General features: G+C 41.4%; 2 pseudogenes; one reads left to right on the plus strand and one right to left on the minus strand.

The window, feature by feature from the left end:
- Window positions 1–532: 532 nt before the first annotated feature.
- The window catches only part of LOC105748338 (BOLA class I histocompatibility antigen, alpha chain BL3-7-like), a 44,533-nt pseudogene continuing 23,129 nt past the window's right edge, over window positions 533–21,936 (minus strand).
- LOC105748339 (putative hydrolase RBBP9) lies at window positions 7,810–9,405 on the plus strand (annotated as a pseudogene).

Consider the following 21,936-nt stretch of genomic DNA (forward strand, 5'->3'; position numbering starts at 1 on the left):
TTTTGTATTCCATTGTTTATACCAAGGAATGAGTGAGAAATCCATCCAGGGAATAGTTTCAGAGAGCAAGGATTCATAGTTTTTCATCTTGAGCTGATAACACTTCGTCAGTCTTCCACCTGGCTACATACCCCAGGGTAGAAAAACCAACATGTGTCTCCAGCATACGTCTTGCCCTTTTCTTCCCAGGAAAAAACAATGTTTAAGTGTGGATTTAAGGCTCCTCCCCAACCTGAGCGCTCTCTGATCACTGACCTCAGTCGTTCCCTAACTGGCTAAATCCCAAGATTGCTTCTAAGGATTGCTGCAAAATACTCAGGCTTCTTCCCAGACCCACCATCTCAGAATGCTGGGCACGGAGCCTAAGACTTGCTTATTCAACAAGCCCTACAGGTGAGGCTGGTGCACAGCCATGTGGGAATCCTGGTCTACGTTCTTGCTACTAAATGTGATCTCAAAGTCCGCAGAATCAGCACCAACCTTGTTTTAATACAGAATCCCATGCCCTACTACAGACCTTCTGAATCTTACCAAGATGTCCCGATGATTCTTATGCAAATTAAAGTTTAGGACTCCCTGGTCTCTGTGCTGTCTAGACGCAGTGCCAAAACTCTGCAGTCTGCTCAGGTGTGTGGTCTGATCAGATCACGTAGCACTGGGACTTCCAGGGGTTAATCCTTGTTCCTTTCCAGTTTTTGGTTCTTTGGAAAAGATGGAAAGAATAATCCAGGAAACAGCCCTTTAGGACTGGTGAAAGAGAACATCACATCCCTGGGCACTGTCGCTGCCTGAGTGCTTCTTCCACCAGATCACAGCTCCAGCCACCACAGCTCCAGTGACCACCAAGAGAACCAGGCCAACAATGATGCCATGAGGACGGTGGGCTGAAGAGGTTCGGCCTCACTCTGGTTGTAGTAGCCGCACAGGGTGTTCAGGTTCACTTGGAAAGTCTGTGCGTGGTGCTTGTAGATCCGCGGGTTCCGATCCCAATACTCCGGCCCCTTCTGCTCCACCCATGGCGCCCACGGCTCCATCCTCGGATTCGGGGCGTCGCTGTCGAACCGCAAGAAATGCGTGTCGTCCACGTAGCCGACAGAGATGAAGGGGGGCTCCCTGCGGCCAGGCTGAGACACCCCGGTGTAGAAATTCCTCAGGGAATGGGAGCCTGGGGGCAGGGAGGGGTGAGACTCGGCCTGACACTCGGCCCCGACTCTCCTCCCGGAGCGGGTCTGGGTCCCAGGTGTTGGGGCCGGGAGGGGGGAGGGGGCGAGGGGCTTGTGAGACCTTCATTATGTCTTGATTGGGGCAACAGTTTTACAGTGAACACATGTCAAAACTTAACAAAGTGTACGTTTTAATATGTACAGTTTACTGTATGTCAATTATTAAAAGCCTCAATTAAGCTCTTTTTTGAAAAATATGATAGGGCAATGTACGCATGCTGGCAACTCAATAATTGATAAGGTAGTAATAAAGCGGTTTTACTTTACCTTGCTGAGTGTACAGGCAACTCTTGGCAACATTAAACATGGAGAACCACTCAAAGTAGCATATAAATTTGAATTTTTGTAAACTTAAAAATACTCCCATGACTTCCCTGGTGGCACAGTGGTTAAGAATCTGCCTGCCAATGCAAGGGACACGGGTTCGATCCCTGGTCCGGGAAGATCCCACATGCCGCAGAATGACTAAGCCTGTGCACCACAACTATTGAGCCTGTGCTCTAGAGCCCACGGGACACAACTACTGAGCCCACTTGCCACAGTTACTGAAGCCTGCGTGCCTAGAGCCTGTGCTCCGCAACAAGAGAAGCCACCGCAATGAGAAGCCCACACACCGCAAGGAAGAGTAGCCCCTGCTCGCTGCAACTAAAGAAAAGCCCATATGCAGCAACGAAGACCCAACGCAGTCAGAAATAATAAATAAATTTTTAAAAATTAAACAAAAATACTTCCAAGGGGGACTTCCCTGGGGTCCAGTAGTTAAGAATTCGCCTTCCAATGCAGGGGACACGGGTTCGATCCCTGGTCAGGGAACTAAGATCCCATATGCCACGGGGCAACTAAGGCTACGCACCACAACTACTGAGCCCACGCGCTGTGCAGCCTGCACACCACAGCTAGAGAGAAGCCCGCACGCTGCAACGAAGAGCCTGCACGCTGCAACTAAGACCCAATGCAGCCAAATAAATAAATAAATAAAATGAAAAAAAAAAGAAACTTCCATTAACCTACAGTATAATTTCAGAGATGCTCAATCTTCATTTTTGACTGATTTTCAGTCGGTACTGCTAGACACCCTGCCAGTTCCGGCAAGTACTACAATTAATGTAATCTGTAAACAAGCATTTAGATACACCAAAAAAGCTCCTACAAGAAACCCTAATAAGGTTCCTTAAACGTGAAAATACTTGTAAATAGTATCTCAAGCGTGATGAAATCAACAAAAAACCCTCTATTATCTATATTAATCACCTCTTAAGAATTCCCCAATTATAGATATCTACCTTTTGTAGATATTTACTCAAAAAATATAAACTATTGCAAAACTTTTTATCTACTTTCTAAAAGGTTCAAAAAACTTTAAGGTTAAAAACCCTAAGCTGGGGCTTCCCTCGTGGCGCAGTGGTTAAGAATCTGCCTGCCAATGCACGGGACATGGGTTCGAGCCCTGGTCTGGGAAGATCCCACACGCTGCAGAGCAACTAAGCCCATGCACCACAACTACTGAGCCTGCACTCTAGAGCCCGCGAGCCACAACTACTGAGCCCACATGGCACAACTACTGAAGCCGACTCACCTAGAGCCCGTGCTCTGCAACAAAAGAAGCCACTGCAATGAGAAGCCCGCACACCGCAACGAAGAGTAGCCCCCGCTCGCCGCAACTAGAGAAAGCCCGCGCACAGCAACAAAGACCTAACACAGCCAAAAATAAATAAAATTTTTAAAAAAAAACCCTAAGCTGAATTTTTCTTTACCAAAAGATATTTCCACTGTTTTAAAGACAAACTAAAAGGACTTGCCTGGTGGTGCAGTGGTTAAGAATCCTCCTACCAATGCAGGGGACAAGGGTTCGATCCCTGGTCCGGGAGGATCCCACATGCTGTGGAGCAGCTAAGCCCATGCGCCACAACTACTGAGCCTGTGCTCTAGAGCCCGCGCGCCATAACTACTGAGCCCACGTGCCACAACTACTGAAGCCTGCACGCTCTAGGGCCCGCCTGCCGCAACTACTGAGCCCATGTGCTGCAACTACTGAAGCCCACATGCCTAGAGCCCGTGCTCCGCAATGAGAAGGCACCACAATGAGAAGCCCGCCACACCACAACGAAGAGTAGCCCCTGCTCACCGCAACTAGAGAAAGCCCATGTACAACAATGAAGACCCAACACAGCCAAAAAAAAAAAAAAAAAAAAAGACAAACTAAAAGCATGATGTATTCAGCAATGAGGAAAAGTTATGGAAATGAGGGTGAAGTACAGCCAATCAAAACCATTTTACATTCATGATATTTATGCCAGGTAAGAAATGACATCACCTAACCCAAGCTACCATCATCTCTCACTTTGACTATTACAGTAGCCTTTTTCCATTTTCTAATTCAGATGAATTCAATCTTGATATACTGTGAGTCTCAATCTCCTCATCTATTAAATGGGTACAGTAACACTCCCAACCTTATGAGATTGTGTGAGGATTAAATGAGATCAAGGGTAAAGCACTTAGTTTGTTGCCTGGCACATAAGAAGTATTCCATAAATGTTACCTATTATTACCTGAATAAATGTTCAGCCTCCATGAGTCCAGTGCTGGAATGACGTCACATATAAGTAACAAGTCTAACCTCCAAAAAAAAAAAAAAAGAAAGAACAGGTAAGTTAAAAGCAATTTCAATCTTAATATATTGAGACTCTCAAAGAAAATAAAAAGAGATCTATTTCAAATCAGCTTCTTAATATCTTCTTTCCCAATTCCTTTTGCTCACAATATTTCTTATAACCCTACATCTTGTGCTGAACCCTCTATATCCATCCCTACTCTCAATTCACAATAAAACACTATTCATTTGGCTCTTTTCCCCTCTGTTGATCCCCTCTACTTATAAGCAGTTCCCGGTCCACTTTCTAATACAAACAAATCATCCAGTCTTACTCCTTGAAATTCTTCAGCTGTTTTTTACCCATTATTCTTCCACACAAGACAAATCTAGAAACTGAGCTAGCAGATCTAGAATATCTCTTCGTAGGTACAAAGCAAAAGTCGAGAGGCCAGAGACTTATTTCTACTCATAGAAGAAAATTCTGTATCACAAACACATAATTTAATATCTCCTCACTCCAACTGCAATATTTATTATTATTGCTCTTACGGGACTCTGAGGGCTGGCTGCTGCTTAATCCACTTCAGCAACCCAGAGTGCTACCACTGGAACCCTTAATATGCGCAAGTCAGCCTGTGTTCTTGGAAGCCCTCAAAAACCTAAGCTTCACTACGTTCTACACAGTGAGGAGTATCCCTAACTTATAATTTTGTCTTATAACTCTATCCTGTGGATATCACATCAGAAGTCCACCTTCCCAATATCTTAAACAGATTTCTATGAAAAAGCTCTTCTAGTTTTTTTATGGCCCCTTTCTCTCAGGGTTTTGGCATTAGAGACATATGGTAGTTTGGTTAGGATTGGGAGGCATGACCAAAGGATATTGCCCTTCCCCTTTTCACTGCCAATCTTGGTCCTGAAACATGGCTGCATGGTGAATTTTTTCCCCAGGAAATGCCTTGTTCTCCCTCATGCAAAGAAATTACTGGCTGGGCTGCCTTTCCCTACAGGCCCTCAAGTCATGCCCAGATGTGTGGGATTTTTAAGCGAGCAAAGTAGGTTCAGGCTGAGAGCCTTGCCACACCAAAAAGTCACTCTCCAGCTCTGAGTCAGAGAATCAAGAACAATGTAATTCAAAGCACACACTAGTACTTATTGCTATAATGGTTTTCTTGCCCTATCTGCAATCTTATCAAAATTAAAAGTGAAATGCTTTCTGAAAGAAGTTGAATTCCCTTCTGCCGTCCATCCTCTTTTACCTCCATACAATTGCAGTTTTTTAATGAAATGCAATAGCCTCTTAACTAATCATCCTACTTCTGCTCTAGGCACTCTGCTATCTGTTCTCCCCAGAGAATCAACAGTGATTCCCCCCCCCCCCCCCCCCCCCCCGCCGTACGTGGGCCTCTGACTGTTGCGGCCTCTCCCGCTGCAGAGCACAGGCTCCGGACACGCAGGCCCAGCGGCCACGGCTCACGGGCCCAGCCGCTCCGCGGCACATGGGATCCTCCCGGACCGGGACACGAACCCGTGTCTCCTGCATCGGCAGGCGGACTCCCAACCACTGCGCCACCAGGGAAGCCCGATTTTTTAATTGAAGTATAGTCGATTTACAATGTTATGTTATGAGTGATCTTTTTAACATGTAATTCCGATCACTTAGCTTCCTTGCTCAACCAGCTTCCTTCCACCAGTGGCTTCCATCATCCCAAGCAAGGTCTATAGAGCCTTATAAAATCTGGCCCCTGCCTACTCTTGAACATCCCAAACCACATACTTCCCACAAGTCCTTTGTGTTTGTTTTTCTCCTGCCCAGAACAGTTGTCTTTCATCAGGAAATGCTGGTTCTGCCTCCCTTCAATTAAGAGTTCATATGTCACTATGAAGAGGTCTGACCAACCAATGCGAAGTATCCCCTTCTCCCTTACTCTCAAATCACATCATCATATCAATTTTCTTCATAGCACTACACTCTATAATTATCTTATTTATTTATTTGAAAATTGTCTATCTTCTCAAGCAAGAATGTAAGCTCTTTGAGGGCAGAAATCTTATGTGTCTTGTTCATATGTGCCTCCAATGCCAAATAGTGTCTGACACATAGTAAGCACTGTAACAGTTTTCTAATTGTTTGCTTCATTTACAAAGCCAAGTAATACCTCTAAGGTGTTACGTTTTTAAAAACTTATTTCTAGGGCTTCCCTGGTGGCACAGTGGTTGAGGGTCCGCCTGCCGATGCAGGGGACACAGGTTCGTGCCCCGGTCTGGGAAGATCCCACATGCCGCGGAGCTGAGCCTGCGCGTCCAGAGCCTGTGCTCCGCAACGGGAGAGGCCACAACAGTGAGAGGCCCGCGTACGGCAAAAACAAAAAAAAACCAAACTTATTTCTAGGGACTTCCCTGGTGGTGCAGTGGTTAAGAATCCACCTACCAACGTAGGGGACAAGGGTTCGATCCCTGGCCCGGAAAGATCCCACATGCCGCGGAGCAACTAAGCCCGTGCACCACAACTACTGAGCCTGCGCCCTAGAGCCCATGAGCCACAACTGCTGAGCCCGTGTGCTGCAACTACTGAAGCCCGCGTGCCTAGAGGCCATGCTCCGCAACAAGAGAAGCCACCGCAATGAGAAGCCCCCACACCACAACAAAGAGTAGCCCCCGCTCTCTGAAACTAGAGAAAGCCTGCACGCAGCAACGAAGACCCAACGCAGCCAAAAAAACAAACAAACAAAAAAAACCCAAAAAACTTATTTCTACAGCCAATAAAATGGCCAGGCTTCAAAACCCTATGTTCTCTTCCTCATTCTAACAATCTGCCTTGTATTCTCAGAAAGCTCCCTTCCTTTCTCTGAAGGTAAAATTTGCCCTCAGAAAATTAAGATGGCAATCTTATCTGGCAACACTTCTCTAGGTCTGTGGGTTTCAGATCCAATGTTCTCAGGCAGCAGCAATTACCAGAACTCTGGCTACTAGTATTGCACTGAGGAGTGCCTCACGTACCAGAACCACCAGGCTAATCTGACGAAGCTGCAAACACCTGTGAGAGTACCATAGTTAATAAGAGTTCTGTGAGGCACTCCCAACGCCTTAAAGATTACCTCACACGAGTAGGAAGATTTAGTTCAGTCATCTGACTAGTGGCACATTCTACAAAGCCTTAATGACCCTGTCACCAGAAAAACAAATACTTTGTCCTAGCCTTCTAATCAACTGCATTTAGCAACCAATATCCATCTTTTGCAATAAAATGCCACCTCTGAGTTCCTATTCCTATCAAATTATCACTGGTTTGAGCAATAGATAAATCAGAAACTACAGTTAACAAATCTACTTGTCTGGCACCCAAGACAATTAATTAAACTTACTTAGAGACGCAGAATAGCCTCAGGTCACCTGGAGACAAGTTTTAAGATGCTAACAACTGTAACACTTCGGCACATCAAAATGGCTATAATGTGAAAAACGGCCACATGCCACTTCCAATGGTGCACCTATACTGAAAGTGACTTTCCCCCTCCAAAATAAATAATGTTTAAAGTCAGCTGAACGTTGAAGAATGACTCTGACTTTTCTCTAAAATAAGGGCTATGACAGCTACCTTAAGAGAGGCCCAATAAACTCAGGGCAAGGGGCTCATTGTGCTGACGTTGCCACCTCATCTAGGACTTGAGCTGATTCATCCTGATGGGCTGACAGGTCACTAAGATCTGCACCTTGCCCAAGATTCTTATTTACTTCACATATAAAAATACTGTCTACTCAAGAAAACTGCAATCCAGACACCTTCTCCTGATAGGGAGGCTTTCCCTTCCTGACTTCACTGAGCACCCTGGAAAAAAAGTTGTCATTTCAGGCCCACTTTAGTAACTGTGGATGACTAACAAGGCATTGAAGGGCCAGGAAGAGAGCCCATAAAAGGACCAGAACGTTAAGTCTCAGCAATTACAAAAAAAAAAAAGGATTTAAAAAAAAGACCAAAATCTCCTGGAGAAGACACTAATCTCTCCAGCATTAACAGATGTTTGGTACTATTAATGTAATTTGAAAAGCAGTAACAAAGTCAAGACCTGAAAACATCTGGTCCTTGGCCATACCAAGAAATCACAGAAGACATCCTTTAACCAAGTAAGCTGTGTTCTAACATGAATTTCAAGAAGAAAGACAAGGAGAGGCAATTTTTAAAAATCTACAAACTATCCCCTTAATTTAAAAGGAAGGAAGGGAGGTCGGCTGCACTCATGGCGGCGCCCTGCAAGGCAGTGTGATCATCCCCGGGAACGGGGGGCGGGGATGTGGCCACCCACGGCTGGTACAGCTGGGTGAAGAGGGGGCTGGAGCAGATACCTGGTTTCCAGTGTTTGGCTAAAAACATGCCTGGCCCAATCACAGCTCGAGAGAGCAGCTGGCTGCCCTTCATGCAGACGGGGCTGCACTGTGACGAGGAGACCATCGTCATAGGCCACAGTTCTGGGGCCACTGCAGCCATGAGGTACGCAGAGACCCACCGGGTGTGTGCTATTGTGTTAGTGTCTGAGTACACGTCTGACCTGGGGGATGACAATGAACGGGCAAGCGGATACTTCAGCCGCCCCTGGCAGTGGGAGATGATCAAAGCCAACTGCCCTCACATTGTGCAGTTTGGCTCCACTGACAATCCTTTCCTTCCTTGGAAGGAACAACAAGAAGTGGCCAACAGGTTGGAAGCCAAATTGTACAGATTCACTGACCATGGCCGTTTCCAGAGCACGGAGTTTGATGAACTGGTTAGTGTGGTCAAGTCCATGCTGGAAGTGCCAGGATAGCCAGGGTGGTTACTGCTGTTCTGCGTAACAACATGGGAGTAGGGCAACGATCAGATTATTAACAGATGACAATCATCTATCATCAGATGAACAGCGGGCATGCAAACCACATCAAATTAAGGTCCAAAACACACACAAGTTTCAATGTTCAAACTAAATTACAAACAGTATTTTCATTTTCCATAGAATCTACATCTCCTCCAATTACTCTGACCTAAAACAGTATTTTTCCCATTTGATAAGGGACATGGGACAGCTTAACCACCCTTAACTATCCAAAGTGAATAAGACTGAAACAAAACCCAGGTTTCCTGATCCCTAGTCCAGATTAAAACTAAACAGGTTTCATGTTATGCTGTAGGAGTTGCAGCATAACATGTCCTTAAACATGTTGAGAGAGTGACACACAAGGAGGCTGAGGCAGGGGTCTGCAGGGTCAGGCAGGGATCGGTCTAAGACCAGACTGGCGAGGATTAGGGCGAAGGGGAGAACTCCTGCTGGGCCCTGTCTGGATTGTTGCCATGTGGGAATTTGGCAAGGCATTGCCAGTTTTCTGATTTTCAAGGAAAGAAATTCATACACTTTTGTATTTAGGGACCATAATTGTATGTATATATAATCCACATGTACATGAATTACGTTCAGTCCACAGACATATGGGTTATGTTAGCTGGCAACTACAGCGTAAATAAAAAATCTGCAAACATGGCAAGACACAAAGTCCAAGCCATCCATGTGTGACCTCTGCTGTAAGTATTCACTTAGCCAGTGCTTTAGAGCTTGAGAAAAGCCTGAGAAATAGACATGACGTCAGAGGATGAAATCATGGGAACAGTTTGGATTTTGTTATAGTCTTAAATATTTTAAAAAATGATCTTTCCATATGTCAAATTTTGTTCTGTCAAGTGTTCTACCTTTTAATTTCCATGGTCCTTTAGATCTCTTTCAGCATCATTCCATGATTTTTCTTCTAATCATACCCCCCAAAAAAACCCTTTTCATTTTCCAACATTTTTTGGCTATTATGATCCCCAAGTAACATCTCAAAACAATTTCCAGTAAATTCACACCTGATATTTCCTGCAATAATGTGAATTCCCACACTGTTCATACCTAATGAAAATTCAAAGCCATCATTTGAACCTGAAAAGGCTTTTGATTTCTAAATGTGCTCAAAAAATGTCAGGAGAGAGTCTCTAAATTTTTAGCAGCAATTACCTTAGGGGATGGGAATTTTGGTAGTTATGGTGTGGTGGACGTCTCCTTTTTACATTATACACCTGGGGATTATTTGAGTTTGTGCACTGTCTTACTTTTATAATTAAAAATAAAGATTAAAAACAGTTTATTTGACAAGTTAGTGAAAAGCAAAGTAGATAAATCAATTGAATACTTTGCTTAGAGAAGCTGTTTAGCACTGATTTCACAAGCCTATAATCAAAGCTTGATTCTATTTGAATTATTTGGAAGTAGTCATTGTTCTACGTATTCTCTGCCTTGTTTTCTGAAGTCCTTTCTTAAAAAAATTTACAAACTTATACAAATAACAGTTCATAATACCTTATTGTCCTCTTCCTCTGTAGAAAAAACCAAATATATACAAGTGAGAAATAAAAAATAAAAATAAATAAATAAAAGGAAGGAAGGAAGGGAGAGAGGGGAGGGAAGGAGGGAGAAAGAGAGAAACAAGGAGAGAGAAAGAAGAAAGGAACAAGGAAGCGTAGTGCCCAGTGTTGTAGATTAAACATGGCCACAGATTATTTGCAGCAATTCCCATCAAGAAGTGGAGCTGGGACTTTCCTGGTGGTCCAGTGGCTAAGACTCCACGCTCCCAATGCAGGGGAACCGGGTTCGATCCCTGGTCAGGGAACTAGATCCCACATGCCACAACTAAAAGATCCCACATGCCGCAAAGACGGTCCCTCAAGGGCAATGAAGATCCCGTGTGCCGCGAGTAAGACCCGGGGCAGCCAAATAAATATTAAAAAAAAAAAAAAAAAAGAAGTGGAGCTCATTTCCCCTCGTTGTCTCAAAGACAATGCTGAGCAAAAAAAGACACAAAGCATATCACTATATTCTATTAATATGAAATTCAAAAACAGATAAAACTAACGTATGGGAATAGAAGTTAGAACAGTGATTACCTTTTTTTTAAAATTAATTAATTTATTTTTTTTTTTTTTTTTGGGCTGTGTTGGGTCTTCGTTGCTGTGCACGGGCTTTCTCTAGTTGCTGCGAGCAGGGGCTACTCTTTGTTGCGGTGCGCGGGCTTCTCATTGCAGTGGCTTCTCTTGTTGTGGAGCACAGCCTCTAGGCGTGTGGGCTTCAGTAGTTGTGGCGCATGGGCTCAGTAGTCGTGGCTCACGGGCTTAGCTGCTCCGCAGCATGTGGGATCTTCCCGGACCAGCGCTCAAACCCGCATCCCCTGCACTGGCAGGCAGATTCTTAACCACTGTACCACCAGGGAAGTCCCCAGTGATTATCTTTGAAGTCATTTTTGCAAAAGAGATTCTAGAGCATATTCAGTGTTTCCAGAGAAAACTGTCTATATGAGTATTTGAGGGGACAGCTTATAACTGATACGGTGATGGAAGCAGCTAATTGTGCTCCTGCCCATCCAGCCAACAGATGCTGCCAAACAGAGGCTTACCTCTACTTTAGGAAGGACATGCTCTAACCCCTGCACTGGTTTGTACAGCCTGGCCCTCTGTGGCTGCATGACCAAGTCAGTGCCTTTAGTTTAGAACCTCATCATTTTCCACTGCACTTACCACAAAACACACTGTGACAAGGGTGATCTTTGAAAAATACAAATGTGACAGCATCACTCTCCCACACCCATACCATACATACACACCCCTCTTCCTCCTTAAAATCCTTCAAAGACTCCCCAGTGCCTATAAATTCTGCACTCCCTATCAGGGTACTTAAGTTCGTTTATAATCTAGTCCCTGACTACCTTTTTTTTTTTCTCTCTCTCTCTCTGTATATATATATCCTGAGTTCCATAACGAATTACTTATAGTTGAACTGTAAAGCACCTCATCTCAGTATGTTTGGGTATACAGTTGACCCTTGAACAATGAGGAGGTTAAGGACGCCAACGCTCCCCACAGTTGAAAATCCAAGTATAACTTATAATCAGCCCTCAGTATCCGCAGTCCCCCCTGTATCTGGGATTCTATAGATTTGACCAACCACAGATCATGTAACACTGTAGTATTTACTATTGAAAAACCTCCATGTTGTTCAAGGCTCAACTATGTAATGCATCCTCTATCTAAAACAGCAGTTCTCAAAATGTGGTACCAGGAGGTCTATGAGGTGAAAGTGTTTTCATAATAACAAGATGTTATTTGCCTTTTCCACAACGGTGATAAAAGCAATATAGGTATAACTGCTAGTGCCTTAGCATAAATCAAGGCAGGGGCATCAAACTATACTAGTAATATCATCTTCTCCACCACTCCACATTTGGAGTTTAAAAAGGAAAAGATAAATTTTACTTGTGAATATCCTTGATAAACCAGTAAAATTCAATAATTTTATTAAATTTCCAACTTTGAGTATGTCTTTTTAATATTCTAAGTGTCAAAATGGGAAGTAAGTATAAAGCACTTCTCCCGCTTTATAATAATCATACAATAATTGTCTCAAGGAAAAGCAACTGAGCTACAAGCTGAACTAGCTGCTTTTTTCATGGAATACTATTATTTCTTTTTTTTAAATTAATTTTTATCGGAGTATGGTTGTTTACAATGTTGTGTTACAATTATTTCTTTTTTTTTTTTTTTTTTGCGGTACGCGGGCCTCTCACTGTTGTGGCCTCTCCTGTTGCGGAGCACAGGCTCCGGACGCACAGGCTCAGCGGCCATGGCTCACGGGCCCAGCCGCTCCGCGGCATGTGGGATCTTCCCAGACCGGGGCACGAACCCGTGTCCCCTGCATCGGCAGGCAGACTCTCAACCACTGCGCCACCAGGGAAGCCCTATTATTTCTTAAGTAAACAACTGACAGGCAAACTATGGTTATTCAGACTTGAGTATGTACAATATTTTCACGAAAAGGAACAAAGTGAGCCTATGACTTCAAAGAAAACAAATGAAAGTATTTGTTGCAAATGATAAAATTCAAACTTTAGCTAAAGTCAGAATTTTGAAAACATGTATCCCCTATGAGCTTGATGGCTTCTCAATACTTTAAGACTTTCCTGATGAAATGGTAGTGGTATTAATGAATGTGATTTTTAAAAACTGTATAATTAACTGTATCAAACACTTGGAAGATCTGAATAACCAAATGAGACAATATTTTCCAACTGATTAATTTATGATGTTTCAAAATCATACATGGGTAAAAGATCCATTCAACATACTAGACAAACGAATTTTAATGTCATCAAGTACAAAAGCTCATTAATATAGTTTCATATTAATGAAACCATACAACTAACCTACACTGCAACTAACCTTTAAGAAACTACCACTTATTGAGTTTGGGTATAATATCAAAGAATACCCACAATTACCTAAAGAAGATATTAAAATACTTCTGTCTTTTTCAACTACATATATCCAAGCCTGGATTTTCTTCATATACTTCAACCAAAATGACATATTGCAACAGACTGAATGCAGATGGAGATACAAGAATACAGCTATCTTCCAATAAGCTAGACATCAGAGACTTGTAAAAATATAAAACAATGTCCCTCCTTCTTCTCACTAAATCTTTTCTGTTTTAAAAATTAGTTTTTTCGGGCTTCCCTGGTGGCGCAGTGGTTGAGAGTCCACCTGCCGATGCAGGGGACACGGGTTCGTGCCCCGGTCCGGGAAGATCCCACACGCCGCGGAGCGACTGGGCCTGTGAGCCATGGCCGCTGAGCCTGTGCGTCCAGAGCCTGTGAGGCCACAACAGTAAGAGGGCTGCGTACCACAAAAAAAAAAAAAATGCTGGAGAGGGTGTGGAGAAAAGGAAATCCTTCTATCCTATTGGTGGGAATGTAAATTGGTACAGCCACTACAGAAAACAGTATAGAGGTTCCTCATAAAACTAAAAATAGAGTTGCATTATGATCTAGCAATTCCATTCCTGGGCATATACCTGGAAAAAACTATAATCCAAAAATATACATGCACCCCTATATTCATAGCAGCATCATTTACAATAGTCAAGACATGGAAACAACTTAAATGTCCACTGACAGATGAATGGATAAAGAAGATGTGGCATACACACACACACACACACACACACACACACACACACACACACACACACAAATGGAATACTACTCAGCCATAAAAAAGAATGAAAAAAATGCCCTTTGCAGCAATGTAGATGGACCTAGAGATTATCGTACTAAGTGAAGTACAAATACCATAAGATATCACTGGTATGTGGAATCTAAAATATGACACAATGAACTTATCTACAAAACAGAAAAAGACTCATAGAGAACAAACTTGTTGTTGCCAAGGTGGAGGAGAGATGGACTGGGAGCCTGGGATTAACAGATGCAAACTATTATATAAAGAATGGATAAACAACAGGGTCCTAGTGTACAGTACAGGGAACTCTATTCAATATCCTGTAATAAACCATAATAGAAAAGAATATGAAAAAGTATATATGTGTGTGTGTATATAACTGAGTCACTTCGCTGTACAGCAGAAATTAACACAACATTGTAAATCAACTATACTTCAATAAATTTTTTTACAAATTAGTTTTTTTAGGACTTCCCTGGTGGTCCAGTGGTAAACAGTCCACCTTCCAATGCAGGGGATGTGGGTTCAATCCCTGGCTGGGGAACTAGGATCCCACATGCCACAGGGCAACTAAGCCTGTGTGCCACAACTACTGAGCTCGCAAGCCTCAACTAGAGAACCTGTGTGCCACAAACTATTAGCGCCCACGTGCTCTGGAACCCACGCACCACAACTACAGAGCCCATGTGCCCTGGAGCCTGTGTGCCACAACTAGAAAAGAGAAGACCTGCATGCCACAACTACAGAGAAGCCCACGTGCTGCAATGAAAAGATCCTACATGCCTCAACAAAGATCCCACGTACCACAACTAAGACCCGACACAGCCATAAATAAATAAGAAATAACAGAACTATTAAAAAATTAGTTTTTTCAGTAAAAAGTACATTATAAAAAATTGCGGGGGCTCCCTTGGTGGCTCAGTGGTTGAGAGTCCGCCTGCCGATGCAGGGGACATGGGTTCGTGCCCCAGACCGGGAAGATCCCACATGCCGCGGAGTGGCTAGGCCCGTGAGCCATGGCCGCTGAGCCTGCGCGTCCGGAGCCTGTGCTCTGCAATAGGAGAGGCCACAACAGTGAGAGGCCCGCATACCGCAAAAAAAAAAAAAAAAAAAAAAAATTGGTCAGAAGAACTGAATAGGCAATTTTCCAAAGAGGAAATGTAAACGGCCAACAGGCACATGAAAAGATGCTCAACAGCGCTAGTCATCAGAGAAATTAAAATCAAAACCACAATGAGATATCACCTCCCACCTGTCAAAATGGCTATCATCAAAAAGAACACAAATAACAAATGTTGGCAAGGATGTGGAGAAAAGGGAACCCTTGTACATTGTTGCTGGGAATGTAAATTGGTGTAGCCACTGTGGAAAAACAGTATGGAGGTTCCTCAAAAAACTAAAAACAGAACTACCATATGACCCAGCTATTCCACTCCTGGGTACACATACAGAAAAAACAAAAACACTAATTTGAAAAGATACATGCACCCCAATGTTCATAGCAGCATTATTTACAACTGCCAAGACATGGGAGCAACCTAAGTGTCCATCAAATGATGAATGGATAAAGTGTGTCTGTGTGAATGTATATATATACACACACACACACGCACACACACACAATGGAATACTACTCAGACATAAAAAAGAACAAAAATTTGCCATTTGCAGCAAAGTGGATGGACTTGGAGGGCATTATGCTAAGTGAAATAAGTCAGACAAAAAAAGAATGGCAAATACTATATTAAATCACTTATATGTGGAACCTAAAAAATACAACAAACTAGTGCACATAAAAAAGAAGCAGACTCACAGATATAGAGAACAAACCAGTGGTTACCAGTAGGGGGGATGGGGGTGGGCAAGAGCAGGCAATATAGGGGTGGGAGAGCAGGAGGTAGGAACTATTGGGTGTAAGATACGCTACAAGGACGTATCGTACAATACAGAGAATACAGCCAATATTTTGTAGTAACTGTAAATGGAGTGTAACCTTTAAAAATGTATAAAAAATTAGTGTGTTATATATACTAATATGTAAGGAGTTTATTATTTTTAATAAACATTTAAATATTTTCTTAGTTTTAATTTCTAACACAGTAAATACTGGCAAATATAACCCCACATAAATAAAAGTTCTTTAGAGTCTGTAATAACTTTTTGAAGAGTTAAAAGGTCAGACACCCAAAATTTGAGAACTACTCATCTAGAATTTCCCCTGCCCCATTTGTCCTTCAAGGCTCTGCTCCTCCAGAAAGCCTTCCCTGAGAGTTTAGGTAAAGTTAATCTGCTACAGTTGCTTACAGTGGAACACAAAAGACTGTACTGGTTCATAGGCACTCAGTTAACTGTTGAATGAACAAGGCTAGGCTGAGTGCACCTGCTGCCAAATATACATGTACGAAAACATTTCAAAGTTGTTATTTTGTATATATCCACCACGACTAAAACCTCACTCTCAAATCTTGAAACAACTGCTGGTGGAAATGTAAACTTCATATATCTTTGGAAGGCATTTTTACAATGTCTATAAAAATTCCAAAGTATACACCTTTAGAAAATTATCTTACTGATATTACAAATATGCAAAATGACATATGTACAAGGTTATTCATGCTGCACTATTTGTAACTGAGAAAAAATCAAAATGCCCTTTAATAGAAGAATGATAAACAATACATACATAGCCCATATTATACTGTACAGACATAAACAAGAATAAGGAAATTCAACTTACAACAACACATATAACTTGATGTATGTGTAAGAAAAGAGTAAGACAGAACCATTTCTGTAAAAAGGAAGAAAAGAAGATACATACATATTTACATGTATGTGTATATTTTATGCTTATAAGCACACAGGATGCACAAAAACTGGTAATACTAGTTGCCCCTGGAATGAGGAACTGACTGGTTTTCATTGTAGGAACAAGAAGAAAACTTCACTCTACTTTTTTCTATACTTAGAATTTTGTACCATGTAAATGTGACACCAATCCAAAAAGTAAATCTAAAAATATGTAAGAATCTTCATTTCACATAAAGAATAACTTCTCATCTTTCTTTTTCTAGCCTCAAAAAAGTCAATCCCCAATTTTTAAAATTTTTTTTAAATTTATTTTATTCAAGTGTAGTTGATTTACATTGTTTTGTTAATTTCTGTTGTACAGCAAAGTGATTCAGTTATATACATACAATACATTCTGTTTTTTTATTATTTACCTTTATTATTATAATTATTTTTTACAATACATTCTTTTTCATATTCTTTTCCATTATGGTTTACTGCAAGATATTAAATATAGTTCCCTGTGCTATACAGTAGGACCTTGCTGTTTATCCATCCTATATATAACAGTTTGCATCTGCTAATCCCAAACTCCCAATCCATCCCTCCCCCTGGCCCTTGGCAACCACAAGTCTGTTCTCTATGTCTATGAGTCTATTTCTGTCCTGTAGATAGGTTCATTTGTGCCATATTTTAGATTCCACATATAAGTGATATCATATGGTATTTGTCTTTCCCTTTCTGACTTACTTCACTTAGGATGATAATCTCTAGCTGCATTCATGTTACTGCAAATGGCATTATTTTGTTCTTTTTTTTTTTTTTTTTTTGCAGTACGCGGGCCTCCCACTGCTGCGGCCTCTCCCGTTGTGGAGCACAGGCTCCGGACGCGCAGGCCCAGCGGCCATGGCTCACGGGCCCAGCCGCTCCGCAGCCTGCGGGATCCTCCCTGAGCAGGGCACGAACCTGTGTCCCCTGCGCTGGCAGGCAGACCCCCAACCACTGCACCACCAGGAAAGCCCTATTTTGTTCTTTGTTATGGTTGTGTAGTATTCCATTATACACGTGTACCACATCTCCTTTATACATTCACCTGTCAATGGACATTTAGGTTGTTTCCATGTTTTGGCTATTGTGAATAGTGCTGCTATGAACATAGAGGTGCATGTATCTTTCTGAATTATAGCTTTGGCAGGGTATATTCCTAGGAGTGGGACTGCTGGATCATATCACCATACACACAATGGAATATTACTCAGCCATAAAAAAGAACGAAATCCTGCCATCTGCAGCAACATGGATGGACCTAGAGAATATTGTTAGTGAAATAAGTCAAAGAGAGAAAGACAAATACTGTATGATATCATTTATATGTGGACTCTAAAAAATAATACAAATGGGGGGGTGGGGGAGGGTTCGATTGGAAGTTTGGGACTAGGAGATGCAAACTATTATATAGAATGGATAAACAACAAGGTCCTATTGTATAGCACAGGTAACTATATTTAATATCCTATAATAAACCATAATGGAAAAGAGTATGAAAAAGAATATATATTCATGTATACTTGAATCACTTTGCTGTACACCAGAAACTAACATAATATTGTAAATCAACTATACTCCGATTAAAAATAAATAAAAATTAAAAATAATAGAAATAAATGTATATGCAAAACAGAAACAGACTCACAGATATAGAAAACAAACTAGTGGTTACCAAAGGGGAGAGGAGGAAATTAAGGGTAGGGAATTAAGAGATACAAACTACTATGTATAAAATAGATAAGCAACAAGGATATATTGTATAACACAGGGAATTATAGCTGTTATGTTGTAATAACTTTTAATTGAGTATAATCTGTAAAAATACTGAATCACTATGCTGTACACATGAAACTAATAAAATACTGTAAGTCAACTATATGACAACAACAACAAAAAAAGGACTTCCCCAGTGGTCCACTGGTTAAGAATCCGCCTTCTAATGCAGGGGACGCAGGTTTGATCCCTGGTTGGGGAACTGAGATTCCACATGCTGTGGGGCAACTAAGCCTGTGCGCCACAACTACTAAGCCCGCACACCTCAACTAGAGAGCCCACGTGCTGCAAACTACAGAACCCACATGCTCTGGAGCCCACATGCCACAACTACAGAGCCCGTGCGCCACAACTAGAGAAGTTTGTGTGCCACAATGAAGAGCCCACGCGTTGCAAAGAAAGATCCCGCATACTGCAACAAAGAAGATCCCATGTGCCGCGACAAAAGACCCAACGCAGCCAAAAAAAAAAAAGAAAGAAGATACCCACTAAGAAGCCTTTAAATTAACTGTGTTAAGTGGTTAACTAGTGATTCTAGGGTAGGGTCAGTATCTTCACCTTTTACCTTGTATACTTTTGAATTATTTAAATTTCTTACAATGATTACATATTACTTTTGCAATTTGAAAAATGTAAATCTATAAGATTGAAGATATGGAACTTAAAAATCTACAGTCCTGACTTTGAATTAGACATGTTGATATGAACTTGTGATACACTTTCTTTCAAAAAAAAGATACCATTTTCCTAGCCTTGTTCATTAAAAACAGCAAGAAACAATGAACAACCCACTAATCAATGAGTACCTCTTGCACCCAGACTGAGGCCTCTAAACATCATTTCCCAACAAAGGGGCAATGGCTGTTAGATGCCCAGGAATGGAAATGTAAAAGAGGATCTCAGAATATCAGGTCAGACCAGAAAACAAAGAAACAATCAAAGACTAGGAGGATCATACCAAGAGGACACTGCAGGGAATTACCTGGTAGTCCAATGGTTAGGACTCCATGCTCTCACTGCCAAGGGCCCAGGTTCAATCCCTGGTTGGGAACTAAGATCCCACAAGCCACGTAGCATGGCCAATAAATAAATATATTAATTATTTACTTTTTTAAAAAAAGGACATTTGAGCCAACTTGAAGAGGTCCCCATTTGCCATTATCAGTTAATCAGTGAGATATCAATAAGAATAAAAAAAGAAATTGACTGAAACCCATAAATATATTTAAATTGGTGAGTTCATAATGACAATTTTAAAAAAAACTAATCAGCCACCTTTGCAGGATGTTAGTGAACAAATTCATTATTTTGAAAATGGCAATGACTGTTAATTAAAATAAAGACTCAAAGCATTTGTCTCACCTTTCCTGTGCAAGATATACCTGAAAGTAACCAAGTAAGTGATGAGGGAAGTATCTCTTTATAAAAGTATTCCACCTAAAATAAATTTTAAAATAATACAACTTCAATATCACCATTTTGTAATCACTAATGAAATTCAATAAAGGATGTAGACAATGATCATTAATGACTGCTGACATCATGAAAATTAGACTAACAGACATCACACACTCCCTCCTAATGGAAGTACACTATAAAGTATTCAAGCCAAAAACACTGAATCTGAATCTGATCAAGTCTCTAGATATAACTGCCCATTTGAAGGAAATACAAAGTACAGGGAAATATGTTAAATGACACCACTATGATGTCAATCACCAAATCCACTAGTGGGAAACTACTGGACAGATGACCCAGATTCTTCAACAAATACACCGGGGGAAGAAAAAAAGGAGAGAGGAGAAATTTTTCAGATTAAATGATTTTTAAAGATATATCGACCAACTACAAGGTACAGATTTTATTTGGATCCTATTTTAAACAAACAGGCTGTTTAAGAAATATGATACAATCAGGGAAATATGAACACCAGATATTTAATATTAAGGAATTATTGTTAATTGTTTTAGAAGTGTAAATGGTACTGAGGGACTTCCCTGGTGGCACAGTGGTTAAGAATCCATCTGCCAATGCAGGGGACACAGGTTCAAGCCCTGTGGGAAGATCCCACATGCTGCGGAGCAACTAAGCCTGTGTGCCACAACTACTCAGCCTGTGCTCTAGAGCCCACGAGTCACAACTACTGAGCCCACGCACTGCAACTACTGAAGCCCACGCACTGCAACTACTGAAGCCCGCGCACCTAGAGCCTGTGCTACGCAACAAGAGAAGCCACCACAATGAGAAGCCCGCACACCGCAATGAAGAGTAGTCCCCGCTCGCCATAACTAGAGAAAGCCCGCGCGGAGCAACGAAGACCCAACACAGCCAAAATAAATAAATAAATAAATAAAAATTTAAAAATAAATCGTATTGATATTATGTTTTTTTAAAGTCCTTATTATTCAGGGTATATACTGAAATATTTAGTGATGAAATATTACACCAGATTTCCTTCAAGATAATCAGGAAAGGGGAGCCCAGTTCAATTCCTACCTCATCCCTACCTTTCTATATTGATTTCTCTCTTTTCTTTTACATTTGTTTGTGCTGCACAATTAAATGTAACTAAGTTTTACAGCATTCCATCTATAATACAGAATCTAATCCATTATATCTACTGTTGTTTTGTTCAAGTTTTATCTCCACCACTAGCCAGTAAGGTCTTTTAATGCACACAAAATATTTTTGATCCCACAACCCACAATGGTGCTAAGCCTTCTAATGGTCCCAAGTACCTAATCTGACACTCAAGGTGTCTCTGAAAAACCCTGGGACCTACGGAAAAATGCATTATTCTTCCTTGTCACCCAAAGGGCTACTTTGTGCTAAAATTTAAGTTTTAACCATAGTAAAAGAATATAATATTATCTTATTCAAATTTAACAGGGGTTCCTTTTATAACATCAAAATGCTAAGTCTTCAGCAAGTTAGGGCAAGCTAATAAGCACAAGCTTTTCCTCCCAGAGTTCAAATGGGAACTTGAGTATTTATACTCTTTCGCAGAAACAAACTTAAATAGAAATTTTATTATCTAAGTGATTGATTAAATACACTGAAGTTATTTAATAAAAGCTTCAGCTGTAATGTAAAAAGAGAGCTTACCGAAAGGAAGAGTCACAAAGCCCCGGAAAAAAAGAACTCACTACCTAACTGGCGACCAATAGCACTGGAGAACAAGTCTACTGGAGTACTTACAAGTTTTCAGAGTTGATTTATAGCCCCTTTATCCTTTTTAAAAAAAAATTTTTTTTAATAAATAAATTTATTTATTTATTACTGCATTGGGTCTTCGTTGCTGCGTGCAGGCTTTCTCTAATTGCAGCATGCAGGCTTTCTCTAATTGAGGCGAGCAGGGGCTACTCTTCATTGCGGTGCATGGGCTTCTCACTGCGGTGGCTTCTCTTGTTCATAGGCACTAGGCACATGGGCTT

Source organism: Orcinus orca, chromosome 11 (assembly GCF_937001465.1).
Source record: "Orcinus orca chromosome 11, mOrcOrc1.1, whole genome shotgun sequence".
Taxonomy (NCBI): Eukaryota; Metazoa; Chordata; class Mammalia; order Artiodactyla; family Delphinidae; genus Orcinus; species Orcinus orca.